Below are 20,378 nucleotides of genomic sequence, written 5' to 3'. Positions count from 1 at the left end.
TGCACCTGCGATAACATCTGCAAGTCTGTGTACAAGACCAATAAACTTTGATTTAATATAGATGAGTTCCCTGGAATCTTTTTCCCCCACCAAATAATAATTCTGATGGCGAAGTTGACTGAAAACAAAAGTAATGTTGAGTAATGAGTAGGATTCTGTGTTTTCGCATGAAAAAGGGATCTGCCTTGGCAATAAAAACTAGTTTTCGAACATATACTGTATATTATGGACAAGAGATGTATGTTTATGAACTGCCTTGTCGACGACATGAACGAGCGGCGCAGATTACTGTTCGATTTGAAAAGTGCGCCGCTTTTACACATTCACAGTTACGGGCCACAACCTGGTGCACCGCGGTTCAGCTTAATCGAACTCCCTCAATGAAGCGTATCACCCAATCGGTGCTCATATATTTTCAGCCTCCTTCAAGAGTTTGTCCAATCAGATCTGTCAAATGTAGTATCCAGTCTCGGTAGCCTGGGCATCCAATGAAAATCCAATATCCTTCCACGTTGCTTGCTTCAGAGGACGGATACCGCGAGAGTAGGCTAGGCCGCAGTCTGTCTGTATTGCGGTGAGTGCAACTGTACGAGCGGCGCCTTCACGCCAATTCATTCAACTCCAGCAAACCCATAAAACAGAGGACAGGAGGCGGTCTGTGCTTTTACATTGAACGGAGGGACGACCACATCTTTCTACAGCTCTGCAAGCTTCCCTTTTAAATTGCGATACATACTGTGAGTATTGACGGCTTCTCAGTTTGACGGATGGTATGGATGAAAACAACAGGCTATTTTGCTTGGGTTCCGGGTGTGTTTATGTAATATTTTCTTCTAGATCGCGTGCAAACATGGCTCTTGAGTTATCTTTCCCCGAGTCAACGGCAGTGTCATTTTCGACTGTCGTGCCTGCTAGTCAGTTGCGAATATAGTGGGCAGACAGCATGTGCGAGCCGGAGTTTGATGAAAGGGATGCATTGTAACGTTTTGGGAGGAGGGGGGCACGATTAGTTGACAGAATGCATGGTCGTTCAGTTCAGCGTTTATATTAGTCATTTGGACAGTTCGCTTGGTGAGAATTGATGAGAAGCGTTGATTGTCTCTAGGTTTCGTCTTAGAAGTAAAGTACCAAGCCATCAGAATATGACCTGTAAAATATAGCCTTTGATAAGCCACAGTCATGGCCTTTAAACAAAATTAGATATTTCAAAATGTAGCCAGTCTTGCTATGAATAAAACGAAAGCGCCAAATTGAAATGTGGTTGGTTACATTACATTACAAATCATGGTTGTGCTTAACCATGTGATGTAACTGAATCATGTATAGCCTAAGATGTATGCTACGGTGTTGGTTCAAGAAATGTTAGGTTTTATTTTTGAAATCAACAGGCCTGTTGACTGTGCTTGGGACAAATGTGTGCTTGAAGTAGATATTGAATAGTAAACAAATTCATTAAGGCAAATGGGGGGGGGGAAGTAGATGTAGGCAACCCCTAATCCCACCAAATGAATAGTCTGTCAAATTGAAATTGGAAAGATGATGCTGTAAGTAATCCACGAGGGCTGCCTACTGCAATCACAAACACTATCAATATCACTTGATAGGGTGTCAGCAAACACACCACTGTTGCCAGATTCAGCACAAGAGTCAATCATCATGTCCAAACACGCGTTGTTCTACTAAACACTCTTAGGTGGGCCTGTCCTCATCGACCTACACTTCATCTCATCTCATTACATTTGCTGCAGCCAGGTACTAATTGCTGTTGTGACAGTTTTCCATGCTTAGAGGGTGTATAGGCTCTGAGCCATGGATACCTTGCCAAACCGGTGCTGTGCGTTGCCTAGCCGAGCTCAGTTGCCCAGGACACTTTTGCTGGACCATTTCATTTAGCTTCCACTCTACCTCGGTTATTGGCGTGTTACAGCAAAGGGGTAGCTCCTGGAGGCAAACAAATGGCTGCTCAGCGTCACCACCAAGCGCGAGGGCCTCCGTTAACCCCGTAGTGGCTGATAGGAAGCAGGCAGCAGCCGCCTCCGCTGCTCAAGTACATTACATCAGCCGTCACTCATTCACTCGCCCGCTCCGGACCCTGGCGCTTTCAGTCAGCACTCCGTACTCCCGAGGACTATGATGTCATTTCAGATGCATTAAATGCATCATTGCTACATTAGTAGCCTTATGCCTATTCACATTACATCTGAGCAGTCCGTCTGTGCCAAATGTCATTCATTTCAATAGGTACGTCCCGTCCACAACGGTGTGGTAAGGCAGCCCCCCCCCGCGGTTCAAGGCTCTGTTGCGAAACGGATGCCGCATACTTTGAATCTTTTCAAACTTTGCGTCATCTTTTGTGTAGCCAGAGTCAGTCAAAACAACAGGAAGTTAGCATACCACAGAACAAGATGAACATATTATGTTTTTGGCAAAGGCATTATGGGATAGCTAGCAACTTGTAAACAATTACCCATTCCTACAAGTGAGTACTATTTTTAATAGTAATGTTAAATAATACACATTGGCAGTTAAGCCAATTTATATTAGAGTGTGTGTACAAAACATTAAGAACACCTTCCTAATATTGAGTTGCACCCCCCCCCCCCCCATTCTCCTCAGAACAGCCTCAATTCGTCTGGGCATGGACTCTACAAGGTGTCAAGCGTTCCACAGGAATGCTGGCCCATGTTGACTCCAATGCTTCCTACAGTTGTATCAAGTTGGCTGGAGGGTCTTTGGGTGATGGACCAATCTTGATACACACAGAAAACTGTTGAGCGTGGAAAAACCCAGCAGCGTTGCAGTTCTTGACACAAACCGGTGTGCCCGGCACCTACTACCATACCCCGTTCAAAGGCAGTTAAATCTTTTGTCCTGCCCATTCACCCTCTAAATGGCACACACACAATCCGTCTGTTGTCTCACAGTTTTAAAATCCTTATTTAACCTGTCTTCTCCCCTTCATCTATGCTAATTGAAGTAGATTTAAGAAGTGACATCAATAAGGGATCATAGATTTTACCTGGATTCAACTGGTCAGGTGTTCATGTTTTGTACACTCAGTGTATAGGGTGTCCACCCACAGCCCAGAGTGGGTGAAAACGCACTTTGGTGATTAAATTTCACTTCCTTGTGTTATAAAATACATTTTACCAAGAAAAATATAATGTTTATACATTATATCCAAAAAGTCGGATTTCGTTACCTAATTCATTAGATAATAAGCACCTAGCTCTGTTGAAAAAAGTAACTAAACAAAACATGTTTTGTCACCTGAAACAATGTTTCTCCTTCTTGAATGCAAAGTTCATATTATTTAATGAAAAGGTCATGAATGCTATCGCTGACGAGAGATTAGCCTCTCCTCCACCTTGTCTTGCAGTGTGAAACCCTAGGCTCTCCGTCCAGTAGCGGAACGATATTGCGTGAAGATGATGTACAGACTAATGAAATGCATCACGATGTAAACGGGGCATTATGGTGGCCTGGCTATGCTCATTTCAACCATAAAAGGACACTGGCCTTGTCCTTGTTCATTTTGGGTTACAGTCAGGCTATATTTTCAAGAAAGCCAGAGAGACGAGAACCCTGATTTCTTACTGACTGTTGACAAACCTTTTCACCTTCTTTCCAATAACCTTTACACTTTCACCACTGATCTTTCATCCAAACTGTGGATGAATATCGTTCCGCTACTGGAATGTGTCTAGTTTTTCTCTAATTGGTAGTCATTTAGAGCTGAAGTTGATCACCACGTGACCTCAGAAAGCCACACTGTTTTCTTTTGAGATCTGTTAAAGGCATGACATGGCTCTTTGTTCATCTACAACACCAGAAGTGAAAAGCTCATGGCAAGCACAATGTTACTGATGCTGCAGCCACATGGTTAAGCCACAAAAAAAGGGCAGAACGTGCCGTCAATGATGACTTTCAACAAACATCCTGGCAACTTTGCTTTGCCGTAGAGTTTCAGCGATTGGGGGAATGGTTCGCCTATGCCTTTGACCCCCCCCCCCCCTCCCCACACTCACACACTCTCCAATCCTTGACTGGCATATCACAGCAGAACTTGCTGATAATCACGTTAGACCCGCTTCGCTTCATGCTCATTGTTAGACATCGTAATTATTATGAGGCAGATGTAGTGGCGTTTCGCACAAGCATGGAACCCCAACATCAAGTATCAGGTGTTTCATTTAGTTTAAAGTTCTGGGTGATTTAAAAAAATATATATAATAATATTTTTAACATCTTTGCTATTTTCTCATTTGAAGGTGTCATTTGTTTTGAACCCATAATGAGCAGTGCTTTGATTATTTTGTTTTTGTTCATTAGGTAGGCCTATGTTGCCTTAACCATAAAGACAGGGGGCCTCTCATTCGGTCTGGTGTTTAGGGAATGGATGACCTTCCTGTCTCGCATATGTCCGCCAGTGACAAAAAAATACCCCACTCCACCCTTGTGGGGCAGGTATCTTTGTTATTTCACCCTGACTATATGGCGCGACCAGTTCCATGTAACCGTTCTATGCGAGTAAGACAACAATATTTGAACACTTTCACGACACAGAAATGTCTCTGAAGATCTGTTTTTCATGACATGACTTAGGCCTTCGGCTTAACATAACGTCGTTGCAGTGTTCGTGATATCTATGACTATCATATGCTTTATTTTGCACATCAGGAGAGCCAGTGCAGGGACACAACGATGGCCTTCGAGTCAAATGGGCCTGTAGAGACATCAAATGAGCAAGGCAAGAGGCACTTTTACCTGGAAATTTCCTTTTTGGTGTAGTGAAAGCTACCAGCACTAATTTGAATGACATCAAATCTGCGTGGAGCACTGTACCCTTATTAAGAGGCCCTGCCCAGCAAATCATTTGATATAGGGTATGACGCACAGAAATAACGAGCGTTAGAATGAAGCAAGGCAGGGCCTCATTGTCACACTCGCAAGGCTGTGTGTCTTCGTTTTCTTTATATTGCAAGCCTCTGCTTTGGTATAGGTTTATCAGTTCTAGTGTGGCATATCCATTTGTTTAAATAAACCCCGTACTATTCCAAGTCGATTGAAGTGAACTGGGTTTGGAGAAGGAAATCTCGAAGGAAATTCCTCTGGAGCGGGAAGGAGACAAATGAATTACCTTGCTCGCATTTGAAGCTTCAGTCGTAAGAAATCTCAGATAACCTATCCTCTGACTTATTATGTCTTTTGTGTATTTGTATTTAAAAAAAAAAAAGGTTCTGGGAGAACATTGATAAAAGCACTCATCCCCACTTCACTTCAGGTTTGAATTTACACACTAAATTCCACAGAGTGTAAAAATAAATAAATATATGTGTATATATAGATCGATCTCTCGACCAGCGACAAATAACAAGAAGTGTTTCCTTTGAGTTTCTGAGGAAAATAAGCATTGAGGCTTAATGAACTCTCTTCACGCGAATGAGGGGATAGGTTTCATTCTCTAAGGGGCTAGTTTTAGCTGGATCTGAATGCTGCCGGTGTTGCTGTTTTTTCACCTCCTGCAGGGGTGACTGAGGGGAATTCATAACGGAGCAATAACCTCTCACATGACTGAAACCTAATTGGGTCACAGGGCGGTAAGTGGCCCTAAAAAAAAAAATCGTCCCTTCTGAAAATCTGGTTTATAGGTAAAGGCAGTGTGTATGCTCAAATATGGCACAGGATCTGAACAGTTCAATAAGTGAATCTGGTTGCTGGTTAACATTACCATGTGTCCGACAACCAGAACCATCCAACTTTAAGCAGACCACACGTACAAGTCACCGTTGTGTACAGATACAGTTGCCTCACATGTCATCTAAGCTGAAGTCATTGACGTCGACTCTTGGATTGTTCATTGGTGGTGTGTTTTGTTTGGGTAAAGGGGTGACTCAAACGGAAATGAAATGCAGTGGTTTGGTTTGAAGAGTGAATTTACTGGGCTGGAAGTATTGGCTTTTCGGTGGGTCTGGGGGCGTTTGTGTGTGTAGTGGTAGTCTAATTGCATTGCAGTGTGTGTCCCGGGGAGGGAGGACCATGTTTTAAAGGCCTGTTGTCAGTGCGGAGGGGGGGGTTAGTTGCAGTTGGGGTTAGGCTGGGCTCGACGGGACCCCATCCTGCACTCCCCGGAGGGCGCATCAGTGCCGTCCCATCTCCCCCATCACCAAATTTTGCAGGGCAGGAAGCTGCAGGTTGTAGCCATTCATGCTGAATACATTTGGATGTTGAGACTTAGTTGCATCATTATTTTTAAGCAAGAGATGAGAGAAAGCCCTCCAGAGATTAGAACAAATAGCTGTGTGTCGGGTCCCTGTGGTATAGCGAGGGCCCTTGTTGACATGCCCTTTCTTACGCAAGCGGTTTCGTAACCTCTAACATCCACTGAAGATGGACGTTCAGAGGACAAGGGGAAAGGGCTAACGCACATGACAGAGCTGGTTAGCGTCAGCTACTCGCTGCAACATCACGGTGCGTGGGCACACGCACACAGGGTCGCTCCACCGCCACTGAGAGCCCTCTGTTCCGCTGCCACCCAGACCCTTCCAGTCCACAGCCAGGCCAGGGGCGGTATCAGCCTTTTACCCACCCATACACTATCACACCAAAAGTTGGGGACTAACATGATGTGGGATGGTATTCAGTTTAATAGACCGAGTTTTTCACCCAAGTTACCCATATTATGTGTAAGGTACTATAAATGTTGTCTTTAAAAAAAAAATATATATATATATATATATATATATTGCCAAACATTTATTTTATTTTTGTTAAATTACTGACAATACAGGTTGCCATACAGATTGCAAAATAGTTGGGAGGAAATTTTCGATGTACCGATTCCATGGCACATGGTTTATGAACTGATGCACAAAACGACGCCGGATTCAAATGTAGTGTTTTTCAATGTAGATTATTATACAACATCCTTGCAACCAATAGAATGTTATTTATATATATATATATAACCATCCCAGCTCTGCAGATTTTGCTGCGAAGAGACAGAATCATTAGATCATTTGTTTTGGTACTGTCCGTATGTAGCTTGTTTTTGGTCACAGGTCCAGGAATGGCTGAAGAATTGCAATATTTAGCTGGAGCTAACTCTGCAGACAGCACTACTGGGCGATCTGAAAAGTCGTAGTCAATTAATCAATAATAGAATAATTGCAAAGTTGTTTATCTTTATTTTACAACCTGTTGAAACCATGAGAAATAGATGGGTTCACGGCTTTTGTGAAACGGCACAGTAGAAAAAAAAATGTATGGCAGCTAGGAGTCATGATGCATGACACCAGTCTGACGCGCCTTTCTCAGTGGACATTGCAGAGGCCACTGGGATGACACAGTCCATTGCTCTTAACCCTATAAAGTGTCAGTATCAAATGTTATATTATACAAAAGTAATGGTGCAACACTATGTAATCTAATATTTTATAACAAATGTGATTTATCCTGTGTTGGATACGGTTACTGTCCGTGGTTCTGAAACATAATCTTCAGTGCGCCGTAGAATCGGCACGTTTCCCCATGTTGCAATGTGCATAACAACAAAGTTAACCAGCATATTGAGAACAATGTGGCGTCAGGCAGAAGCAGCAGAGACGAGGAAACAGCCCTTGCCTTTGCCTAATTGTCTAAGAAATTTGAGGAGAGTGGAAACCAACTTAATTAGGTCTATAATCAATAGCCTAACTTAAATGTGCCTGGCTTTATAAATCATCCATTTGTATCTACAGAATTAAGACCGGTCTTGCTTCTGTCGCCTGTTTAAACAAACACTCAATAGCCTACTGATTCCGTGAGCACCAAGCCTCATGCAATGGCAAAATGTTGTATAAATTAATTTCACATGCTGTAATAAAGGCATTACCGTTTTTTTTTTTTTTTTTTCCCCTAATTGGAACAGACTTAATTTAATTTAGTGTTTACACTGTTCCAAACAGGCAGTAAAAATTATATTGTAATCTAACAGCACCTGTTTGTCACACATATTACACGCATTGCTCCTATACCCTCCTTTTTCAAGATCTCATTATTATTATTATTAGTTATTATGATCATTATAATAACAGGCTTTTTATAGTAGCCTTGTATAACCACCATTGAGCTGTAGGCTTAAGAGCGCGTCCTGTTTAGTCTTAATAGCGTAACTTAGTTAGGCCTATATTTCATTATATAGGCTACTGTATCAATCAATCGTTCATTCCCAGGTCACCACAACTCGGAGCCAGGTGGTTAGGTGATCAATACCAACCGCCACAAGGAAACATCTGAGGGTATGGTAGGCAAGTCCTCACCCTTTCTCTCTCCCCCACCCCTCTGGTCCCTCTTTTAAGTCAATGATATATACTGTGAAACTTCAATTAATAGCTCAGGCGTTTATTTGATATCACTGAACACAACAGGCGCTTAGAGGCTTCTATTTGAGCCAGGTGTATATTTCATTAATGCACACAGCTTTTTCTCATTTGCATATATATATATATTTTTTAATTCCAACAAGTTTTGAGCATTTTAATAAGTTTTCTTCATTTCCTGCGCTAATATATTATCATCCTTGACATAATACTTATTCTCTTTGACTGTGCATTTTCAGCAGTTGTTACTTTTGCCACTAAAGGGCGATCGGACGATTTCTCAGCTGTTAGCAGTCAATTGCTAGAGGTTTCTTAATGGCGATTTAAAGACGGATGATTGCCATTTTTGGAGGCGTTACTGAATTATTTAATGTAACAAATCAAACCATTAAACCTCAAACAATTCATGGTAACCTCATAAACAATTCATTTAGACCGGTGTTTATTTAAAACGGGTGTTTTTATTTGCTGAAATGTGTGCAGTTGCCCGGCTATTAAAGGACCAGCGGCTATTTGAGACTGTGTTTTAATTGAAGTGTTACGGTAAGCTATTAGTTCATAATGTCTTGGCTATGACTTAGGACAGAATAGGAAGACCTATGTTTTTTTTTTGGCCCTGTTGGTCAGTGGTGTAGGAGGAAATTGCCCCCTAGAGCTAAAGTCAATTTAGAAATTTCCCTCTCTAATGGTTTAGGGATGATAAGCTGATCCCAGATCTGTGCCAAAGGACAACTTCCATCTCGGGGTGCGTCTAAGTCATACGACACAGTGTTTACCTGTCAGACCTTTACATTGCAGTACAGCCCTCAAATACAAACTTATTGTATACGTGGAGAGCAAGGCATATACTCCCCTGTCTCGCTATGACTACCTGTCGTACCCTGTACAGCACTCTCATTGGATTTCAGGCAGGCTGTGTGGAAAGCTACCCCAGGGTAAGACTAGTTTTGCCGACATGTCTGTCGGCACAGCTTCTGCGCCGCTTCCTGGGCAGTTCTGAGCAGACTGAAATAACCACTCACCTTGTCACCATCGTGTGTGTGCATATCACCCTGTAAACACAGCTCCTGTCATGATGTGGCGGTACATGTATGCGCGATGGATGAGGAGCCAGACCCATGAATAATGCAGGATTCATAGAGAAGCTGTGAAAACATGCTATTCATGTCATGTCTGGGCATTCGGTTTCAAAGGATTCCTGCCTGCCCACACACAATGCTCCTCCAAGTTATCTGAGACTTGTGTTTATTCTCCCTCTCTCCTGCATACCAACATGCTTCTACGGAGTCTGCTTTTCTCACCGTCCCGCGCCGGGCTGTGCTGAGCACACTGCAGGCTGTACTAAGCATCTGGCCATTTCCTCCACTCTGAGACTGGTAGTGCTGAGCAATTAAACAAAATGTCAGCCACTAATTGACCGATATTCGGTTCAAATTAGAGGTTGACCGATTAATCGGCATGGCCGATTTAATTAGGGCCGATTTTCAAGTTTTCATAACAATCGGTAATCGGCCTTTTTGGATGCCGATTACATTGCAATCCACGAGGAGACTATTATATTTTCAGATGATTTGAAGCTGCTGTACAAAACTGAAAGTAAAAGATGCAAAAATGAATCTTAAGCATAGATATAGTGAACATAGAACATCTACCGCTTCTTAGACCTGCTTTCAATGACCGGTCTATAACACATTTCTATGTGAATTTGGTCGGGTCGCCCCAGAAGTTACATATTGCAGCTTTAATTAGAACAATTTACCTTCTCATTCTAGGACTGGAAACATTGTTTGCCGAGTTCTCAACATTCTACACTTATGAGAAACAAGTTTTGGTGTATTTTATACAATTTACACAGTCATGTGAGCAATGAGCATATTTGTTTTTTCTCTCCTGTTTATGTTGACTGAGCGTGCGCACACGCGCCTGAGCAAGTCCCCAGCCTTCTTGCAAATGTCAAATGTAGGAAAGTGCGCAGTTGGGCTTCTCAGTCATTTCTCCCCCCCCTTCACCTCAGTGTGAGTTAACAAAGTCCTTTTTTAAAAGATGTTTGTATATAAAAAATAATTCATTTAAATTATAATAGTTCTTCACAGTATTTGAAAAATCTTTCCAAAACTCTCCCCCTCGATAATCAGTGTCACTGATAAATAGGCTATGGATATGGATTTGTACATGTCATATTCATACTATAGCATAGCTGTCCCCTTCATACTTTCCTTGTCAAGTCATCTTATAGCCTACTTTCGGAAAACCTTGTTTTAAATGTATTTTTTTTTTTTTTTAATTTAAGGAAAGGAGATTTTATTTATTTGCTTGTGTCTGACATACGCTGGTGGCTTTGATTGACGGGTGCTTTTACGGGGGTATGCGTGTGTGAGTTTCCTGATTCTCTCAAAAGGCCTACGTTCATTTAGAACATTTCCTAAGTAGCCTGTCTGGACTCCACCTCTTTAAGAATCAAATGCTCCTGTCATGATTTAATCTTGTTGAAGGCCTATTGTCAAGTGTTTAGGTTACGTTTAAAAAAAAAAATACCCTCCTGTATGTTTTTATATGTAGAAAAGCCAACGGGCATATCTTTATTTTGACTGTTAATGTTGTCAATACGAAAATGCAACAGATACTTTCCAACCTGTCATTTTCTACATTTGTTGATTCATATTTATAAGTAATAACCTGAATAACAATGGAATGCCATGATAATAAGTGTAATGGCTTGTTAAAAATATAATTTTTTATTAAACATATCCATGTAAACAAGTGTACAAACAGAATTGTGACCTCTCCTTTTTGGACCCCCCCCACCCCATGTACATTGGCTTGGCCAATTACCTTAACCTCAAATTCCAAGACAGCTCTCCTCGGTGTGTAATACAGTTCATATCAATCGCATCTCCCCAACATAACCACCACAGAGCAGTCATCTCTGGCCAGTAATCTGCCGCCCGTCTGGGACTCGGTATGTAATTGAGTTATTATCTCAATCTGTACACAAACAGGCCAAGCCACAATCACACAGCCTGCTGGTCAATTCTCAAGTTGGCTTCTGTCTACTCTAAACAGTGCACTATTTGACTCTGTTAAAGTAACTGTCCAGTGAAAATCTCCCTTTTTTTAAAAAGCTCAGATTCTGTTAAATCATATCCAGATAATGTTGACTCGTCCTGTACTCGCATATGTCCTTATTATACACATGGTGTATAATATATGCCTCTCTCCAATCCTACAAAATCCTCTCAATGTCTATCCACTCAAGTCCATCTTGGTTCCATCTCTGACGTGTGTCACGTTATGCTTAGGAAAAAAGGTCAGTCCTCTTAAGATCACTCAGAGCAAGGATGGCCTTCAAGGTCCTTCTGTGAGCCTCAGCTATGTCTTTTGGTACTGTGAGCCAAAATAATGTTTTGCAGCATTTTTTTCCCTTGTAATGCTGTTGTAAACATGGCATCTCGTCATCTTTAACGCAGTTCTTGCATAAGTCATGGCGCCCTAATTTCTTGACTGCGGCAGGATAGGAGGGAGGGGAAGAGGATGCAGGGGGAAATTGAGAGTCGGGAGAGCAGAGAGGAAAGGAGATGGAGGGAGAGGGGGAAAAGGAGACCTTCTGTTGAGTTGCCAATAAGTCACGACAGCCTCCTTCGACTGTAGCCTAGCCCAGGAGTGCGCTGAATCTCTCTCTCTCCCCAACACCGCTCGTGTCAGGCTGAATGCACAGCCGGGTCTCTCTCCCCAACACCGCTCGTGTCAGGGTGAATGCACAGCCGGGTGTCATGACTCACTGTGTCACATGAAAAGGCGGTGCTCTTCCTCCTCTACACACTGCACGGCTCTTGTGTAAAGCCCTTGGTGATATGGCTATATATAGAGGGGAGAAAAGAAGCTAGACAAAGACGAGAACAATCTTTTGGTGCTGTGTGGCTGACTGTTGGAAAGCCCCCGACGTAAGGGTTTAGGAGAGGGGTGAATGTATGCGGCGGATTGGTTATGTTTGTGCCTTCTCAAGTGGGGTGTGCAAGGCTAGACTGAGGTATGTTTGCTGTAATACACAGATTAGATCTAGGATCAGTTTACCCTTTCCCTAATTGTAACACATAATTAGAGTGACGAAAAAATATGACCCTGTATCAGTGGTTAGAGGCAACTTCTACCTACATCCACATTCTATCTTGTCAACTGTTATGCTTCCTGCTGTACGTCCATTCCTGGCCTACTAGTGAGGACAATGGTAAATGAAGTAGAAATGAACAGAAGCTTCTCCACAATATTATTGACTTACATTCCTCTGCTTTGGAACCAAATCCGGGACGTTGAATTTCGAGGTTGCCATGGGGATTGCTCACATCCCTTCCTTAAAAGTAGGAAGACTGCTGTGTCTGGAATAGTTGGAATTCCACCTGGTCGGGAACGCTGGCACCATGCATTCATAACGCTGAGCGATCCCAGGGTCAGGTGTGTCTCTCTAATTCACTTCAAAACAGCAACAGTGCTGCACTGACTGGAGATATGGGGGGGGGGACACAAAAAGGAATGGCAGCGTTCTCTGTAAAATGAGTGGCAGGTACATGCTGGTCTGGAGGGCATGTGTCTGCACTTTGTTCACTCAGAGGGAACATTTTAATTTGATCTGTTTTTAAAACGTGTCAGATTCATGACACCACAGAGGTTTTTGGGTCTATGAGTCCTCATTTTGACTCTTGTGGGGAAGCCATGGCGTGACTTTGAAACATTGTTAAATGTTGTAGGGTAATTCCACAGTAACGGAATTATGCTTGGGGGAAAAAAATTTGATTTGAAAGTAACTCAATGCACAATGACTACTTTGAACAATTTACACAGAATTTCATAAACACATTTCCTGGAAGAACTGTGCAGATGCAAAGTTTGGTAATAGAATTACGGTAAAATCTCCCACTACATTTTCCCAAAACGTATCATTGTCTTTTTGCATATTTGGGTATTTTTTTCTAGCTCCGCCCCCAAGCAAGACCAGATTTGGTTGGTCCAGACCAAACTAAATCTGAAACAATCAGACGTCTATGTTTCACAAGTTTGGACATCACAGTACTACTGGTAGGCCTAGGCTTTTTGGTGATTATCCGCAAATAAATTATGAAAACATTCAATGAAAATTGTGAATAATTACTGCATGTGATGTAGGCTACATTAGTCCTAGCGCTAACTGAGGAACGATTGACCTAACACAAGCGGTCATATTTAGCTAACTCTCGGCTGACCAAAACCATAATATGAATTGGTCAATAGAAATTACTATTTGCAATTCATCACATCATGGGTGAGCTCACCATTGGTACAAATAATTGAGTAAAACACTTTCCAAAAATCGAAAGTAATTCGACGATGCGTAGTTTGTGCGCACCGCCATGTTTGTGTTTTCGAGTCAACCAATGATGGGCTCTCGAGTGGTGCAGTGGTCTAAGGCACTACCATCTCAGTGCTAGAGGCGTCACTACAGACCCTGGTTCGATCCTGGGCTGTATCAAAACCGGCCGTGATCGGGAGTCCCATAGGGCAGCGCATAATTGGCCCAGTGTAGTCCGGTTTAGGGGATGGTTTAGCTGGGGCCGTCATTGTAAAATAAGAATTTGTTCTTAACTGACTTGCCTAGTTTAAATAAAATAAGGAGACAAGTTTGGTCTGTTTACAGTATGAATGTTGGAGGTGTATCTTCTAACATCATTCACTTCCCTTTATTCACTTCTGGATGTGGACTCGAAAGATTAGTGAGTCATCCCTGACCTCATTCTGTTTTAACATCTTTGGTCTGACAGATTTACGTGACACCCAGAATACATTGTATAATGTAAACAAACATAGTGCCACATATGGCTGGCAAATAGCTTAAAATTAGCTCATCATAATCAGTACAACCTTAAAATATTTTACACACATGTCCATTACAATCTATGCAAGAATCAGAATGCATGATTTGTCACCAGTACATGAAAACGTGAATAAAATAGTAAATACATTATGCTACGTGCATATGTGTGTGTGTGTGTGTGTGTGTGTGCTACAATAGAAACAACACAAAATAGAGAACATAAGGCACTTTTCTTGGAACGCACACATGTCCAAAGTTATTATTTGTAAGGAAAACAACAATGAAGGCAATGCGTGTGCCAGCCAGAAAATGTGCCGGTGGGAAGCATTTGTGCTAGACTGCGCAAATGTCTGCGTACTTGATCATGGAAAACACTGGGGATGTGCTTGGGCTCTCATTGAAAAGACATGTTGGTCCGGTTCAGTAAAGCCTCAAACATAAATTGTTCGCAACAGTGGAATGGGCTACTTCTATGTAAATTTAATGAGGCGCAACACACCTCGATTCAAACTGTTAAATAAATAATAATAAATATAAATAAATACAACTTTTTAGAAAATAATAGAAAAATAACCTATAGATAATAAGCAGGCAGCGTTTTGGTTTGAGGGCAGCGTGGGTTTACTGTCTTGTTGTGTAACGATCACATTTTGGAACAGTGAGTGCATTCTGATGCTCGGGCGACCGTTAGAGATATTTGGAACTTAGGCGTGAGGTCAAAGGGTAACGACACCCTAAAATAAATATTTTAGTAAAAAAAAAAAATACTGATAAACCTTTTTTATTTATTTAAAAACATTTTTTTTCAACATTGCATTTATTTTCAAGATAATGTATACTTAATTTGATTTAATAAACTGAATTTGAAGAACAAACATCGTGGCAATTCATGTCTTTCAGTACAACTGCAAATAAGACTTTAATCTTGAAGACAGGCTGAAGGTTTAATGTTCTCTTAGAAAATAGTCCTGATCATATAGGCCTAGAACATTTCCAAAATAACTAACAATACACTGAATTTAAACTGTAAAGTCATGTCTTTCTAGACAACACCACAACACATTTTTTCCCAATCTGATAGGTAAATTTGATTTAAAGTATTCAATTTCGCATGGAATCAAGGCATTAGAAGTTCCAGAGGCCACCAAAATAGGGCTCCTTGGGCAAAAAATGTAAAACCCCGCGGGACACCTGGCTGGCTATCCTATGTAGTTGTGGAAAACACTGCTTTCTCAGACACCTCTTGGCATGTATGACCTGGATGGCTGGGAGCTCGCCCCCAGTGATGTGCAGGGGTGTCCGCACCACCCTCTCTGTAAGGCCTTCCCCAGGATCTGGGCGTCCATGTAAAATTGTTTCAGCCTCCTGAGGGAGAAGACGCATTGCCGTGCCTTCTTCATGACTGTTCTGCTGTGAAAGGATCATGTTCAGTCCCCAATGATGTGGACATCGAGGCTCTTGACCCTCTCCACTGTGTGCCCTGTGGATGGGGATGTGCACCCCCTCCTGTTTCCTTTAGTCCATGGTCAGCCCTTTGGTCTTGCTGACATTTAGGGAGAAATTGTTGTTGTTCTGGCACCACATTGACAGTTCTTTAACCTCCTCCCTGTAAGCTTTCTGTCTCATCGCCATTAGTGATCAGGCCTACCACGTCGTGTCATTAGCAAACTCTTTTTTTTAAATAGAACAAAATAATATATGTTCATTTTTTGTATACATTTTTTACCCCTTTTCTCCCTAATTTCGTGGTATCCAATTGAGAGCCGTGCGTCCTCTGAAACACAACCCAACCAAGCCACACTGCTTCTTGACACAATGCCCGCTTAACCCAGAAGCCAGCCGCACCAATGTGTCGGAGGAAACACTGTACACCTGGCGACTGTGTCAGTGTGCATGCGCCCAGCCTGCTACAGGATTCGCAAGAGCGCGATGGGACAAGGACATCCCTGCCGGCCAAACCCTCCCCTAACCCGGACGACTCTAGGCCAATTGTGCGCCACCCCATGGGTCTCCCGGTCGCGGCCGGCTGTGACAGAGCTTGGACTCGAACCAGGATCCAGTGCCTTAGACCGCTGTGCCACTCGGGGAGGCTGTCATTAGCAAACTTGATGGCGTTGGAGTCGTGCGTGGCCCCACAGTTGTGGGTAAATGGAGTACAGAAGGAGGGTAAGCACACACCAATGGAGGGCGGCCCTTGTTGAGGGTCAGCGTGTCGGAGGTGTTGCCGACTCTCTCAACCTGGGGCTCGTCAGGAAGTTCAGGATCCAGTTGCAGAGGGAGGAGTTCAGTCCCAGGGCCCCGAGCTTGGAGGGCACTAGGGTGTTGAACGCTGAGCTGTAGTGTCCAGGCCAGGTGGGCTAGGGCCTGAGATTGCATCGTCTTTAGAACTTTTGGGGTGTAGTGCAAATTGGAGTGGGTCTAGGATGACGAAGGGGATGTGTGCCATGACCAGCCTTTCAAAGCACTTCATGATTACAGATATAACAGCTAGTTATTGTGGCAGGTCGCCTTAGAGTGCTTGGGAACAGGAATGATGGTCAGTTTGAGACAAGTGGGGATTACAGACTCTGCAAGGTTGAAAATGACCATGAAGATGCCTGCCTGCTGGTCTGCCCATGTTCATAGAACGCAGCCTGAATACTGTTTGGCCCCATGGCCTTGAGTGTTGACCAGATTAAAAACTTTACTCACGTTGGCCTCGGAGAGCAAGATCACCCAGGGTTTTGAGATGGCGGGGACCCTCTTGCACGGCTGTGTTTTTGTCGAAGCGTGCATAAAAGGCATTGAGTTAGTCTAGTAGAGGCATTGTTGGCTAGATCACGGCTAGGTCTACCTTTGTAAATCCGTAATGGACTGTAGCCGAGCATTGGAGACGTTGTAATAGGATTCCATCTTGTTCCTTCCTGTATTGTCCTTTTGCCTGCTCTGCAGAGGTCGTAGCGGGACTTGTACGTGTTCCTGTCCTCAGCCATAGCCTCGGGGTTGGTTGCGATATCCCTGTGTGTGGTTGCTCTGTCCTTTAGCTTAGGGTATACATCTGTGTTAATCCAGGGCTTTTGATTGGGGAAGCAGCGACCCTTCACTGTGGGGACAACGTCTGCAACATTTTCTTGATGAAACCCGAGACTTGGGTGATATGGATAACCATGGGTTAGCCATGGGTGATATCTTGTCCGAAAGTTGTCAATCATAAGAAATTATAGTGAATACATTTAGTGCAAAAACAGTAAAGATGAAAGCCAAAATAATCACAAAATTGGGTCGGAGTTCTCAACAGAATTGTACATTTTGATCACTTAAAGATCCCGCACAGCCATCCTATTTCCTGAGTAAAAATAGCCTTTCATTTACCAAAACATCACCCATAAGAAATCGTACCTTTTCTCTCCTCTCTAACTATCAGCAAACCTGAAAAAAAACAGGCTGAGGGGATTGGGAGTTTATATTCATGAGCTCGCCTTGACTGACAGCTCTTTGAAATGCCCTCGTGGTTGTTGCCAGGTAACAAGGTAAACAATGGGCCGCATGTCATTGATGACAAGGTAGACAATACTCTGAGTTGATATTCCCGTAATAAGGAATTCCCTTTGACCACGCCCACAAATTGGGGAAAACATTCTTTCCTTTTGACCCCCCCATTGTCAGGGTAGCCTAGTGGTTAGAGCGTTGCGCTAGTAAGGTTGCAAGTTCAAATCCCTGAGCTGACACGGTACAAATCTGTCGTTCTGCCCCTGAACAAGGCAGTTAACCCACTGTTCCTAGGCCGTCATTGAAAATAAGAATTTGTTCTTCACTCACTTGCCTAGTTAAATAAAGATAAAATAAAAGAGATCTGACTCACTAAAACACAAACGCTTCAAATGCTTCATTTGTAAATTGCCTGAGTTTTGGGAATGTGCACCTGGCTATCTGTCAATAAAAAAAGGATAAAAAATTGTGCCGTCTGGTTTGCTTAATATAAGGAATTTGAAATGATTTATACTTTTACTTCTGATACTTAAGAATTTTTCAAAACAAATACTTTTAGACTTTTACACAAGTAGTATATTACTGGGTGACTTAATTGAGTCATTTTCTATTAAGGAATCTTTACTTTTAATCAAGTATGACAATTTAGTACATTTTCCACCACTGCTTAAGGGCTCCTCTTAAATGTAAAGTCCCCATATTTGGGGACCCTATTCGATTTTTTAAAATTCATTTCAGTCTGGTATGAGAATGGTAGCCCCATCTGCAAAATCAGGGCATCTGCGGAAAGCTGAGTATCTTGGCTATTGATCTGTGCCTTAAAATCTTTGGTGTGACTTACTTCCATATATGGGCATAGGAATGTATAAGAGCAGGTAGAGCAGACAACCTACAGTTGAAGTCAGAAGTTTACACACTTAGGTTGGAGTAATTAAAACTCATTTTTCAACCACTCCACAAATTTCTTGTTAACAAACTATAGTTTTGGCAAGTTTCAGCGCATGCTCGGAGTACATTTCCTGTTAATCCGTATGGCTCTGCGGCCTTGTGAATGTTGACCTGTTTAAAGGTAATACTCACATCGGCTACGGAGTGCGTGATCACACAGTCGTCCGGAACAGCTGGTGCTCTCTTGCATGCTTCCGTGTTGCTTGCCTCGAAGCACGCATAGAAGTAATTTAGCTCGTGACACTGGGCAGCTCACGGCTTCCCTTTGTAGTCTGTAAAATTTTGCAAGCCCTGCCACATCCGACGAGCGTTGGAGACGGTGTAGTAGGATTCAATTTTAGTCCTGTATTGACGCTTTGCCTGTTTTGATGGTTCGTCGTAGGACATAGTGGGATATCTTATAAGTGTCCGGGTTAGAGTCCCACTCCTTGAAAGCGGCAGCTCTACCCTTTAGCTCAGTGCGGATGTTGCTTATAATCCATTGCTTCTGGTTGGGGTATGTACCTACGGTCACTGTGGGGAAGACGTCATTGATGCACTTATTGATGAAGCCAGTGACTGATGTGGTGTACTCCTCAATGCCATCGGAAGAATGCTGGAACATATTCCAGTCTGTGCAAGTAAAACAGTCCTGTAGCTCAGCATCTGCGTCATCTGACCACTTCCGTATTGAGCTTGTACTTGAGCTTGTACTCACTGGTACTTCCTGCTCTAGTTTTTGCTTGTTAGCAGGAATCAGAAGGATTGAATTATTGTCAGATTTGCCAAATTGAGGGTGAGAGAACGCTTTGTACGTGTCTCTGTGTGTGGAATAAAGGTGGTCTAGTGTTTTTTTTTATTTATTTATTTATTTATTCTTTTTTTTTTTCCTTCTCCCCCTCTGGTTGCACATGTAACATGCTGGTAGAAAATAGGTAAAACGGATTTAAGTTCTCATGCATTAAAGTCCCTGACCACTAGGAGTGCCGCCTCTGGATGAGCATTTTCTTGTTTGCTTATGGCCCTGTACAGCTCGTTGAGTGCGGCCTTAGTGCCAGCATCCGTTTGTGGTGGTAAATAGACAGCTACGAAAAATATAATTAGTGTGGTCTACAGCTTATCATGGCATACTCGAGCTCAGGCGAGCGAAACCTTGAGACTTCATTAACCTCTCTAGGGGAGGTGGGATGAAATCGTCCCACACTATTCAACAGCCTGTGACAAATCAGAGCGCCAAATTTAAAACCACAAAATGTCATAATTCAAAGTTCTCAAACAGAGGACTATTTTACACCATTTTATAGATACACTTCTCCTGAATCGAACCACGTTGTCTGATTTCCAAAAGGCTTTACAGCAAAAGCAAAACATTAGATTATGTTAAGAGAGTACATAGACACAAAAAAACACACAGCCATTTCCAAGCAACTAGCATGCATCACAAATACCCAAACCACAGCTAAATGCAGCACTAACCTTTGATCTTCATCAGAAGACACTCCTAGGACATTATGTTATACAATACATGCATGTTTTGTTCAATCAAGTTCATATTTATATCAAAAACCAGCTTTTTACATTAGCATGTGATGTTCAGAACTAGCATACCCACCGAAAACTTCCGGTGAATTTACTAAACAACTCACGATAAACGTTGACGAAATACATAATTATTTTAATAATTATTGATACAGAACTCCTTTATGCAATCGCGGTGTCAGATTTTAAAATAGCTTTTTGGCGAAAGCACATTTTGCAATATTCTGAGTACATAGCTCGGC

General features: G+C 42.5%; 1 protein-coding gene across 4 annotated transcripts in view; it reads left to right on the top strand.

Moving 5' to 3' along the window:
* Positions 1-530: 530 nt before the first annotated feature.
* Positions 531-20,378, top strand: part of LOC115160647 (double-stranded RNA-specific editase 1) — a 197,750-nt gene continuing 177,902 nt past the window's right edge. For 3 of the 4 annotated variants that reach the window (XM_029710884.1, XM_029710881.1, XM_029710880.1), the window contains exon 1: positions 532-737. The gene's annotated coding sequence lies outside the window, so the exon portion shown is untranslated. Of the gene's footprint in view, positions 738-20,378 lie in introns of all 4 variants that reach the window. The other variant, XM_029710887.1, reaches the window with a different exon arrangement.

The sequence above is a fragment of the Salmo trutta genome, chromosome 24 (genome assembly GCF_901001165.1).
Source record: "Salmo trutta chromosome 24, fSalTru1.1, whole genome shotgun sequence".
Taxonomy (NCBI): domain Eukaryota; kingdom Metazoa; phylum Chordata; class Actinopteri; order Salmoniformes; family Salmonidae; genus Salmo; species Salmo trutta.
The sequence above is the reverse complement of the archived record's forward strand: the minus strand, read 5'-3'. Positions and strand labels throughout refer to the sequence as shown.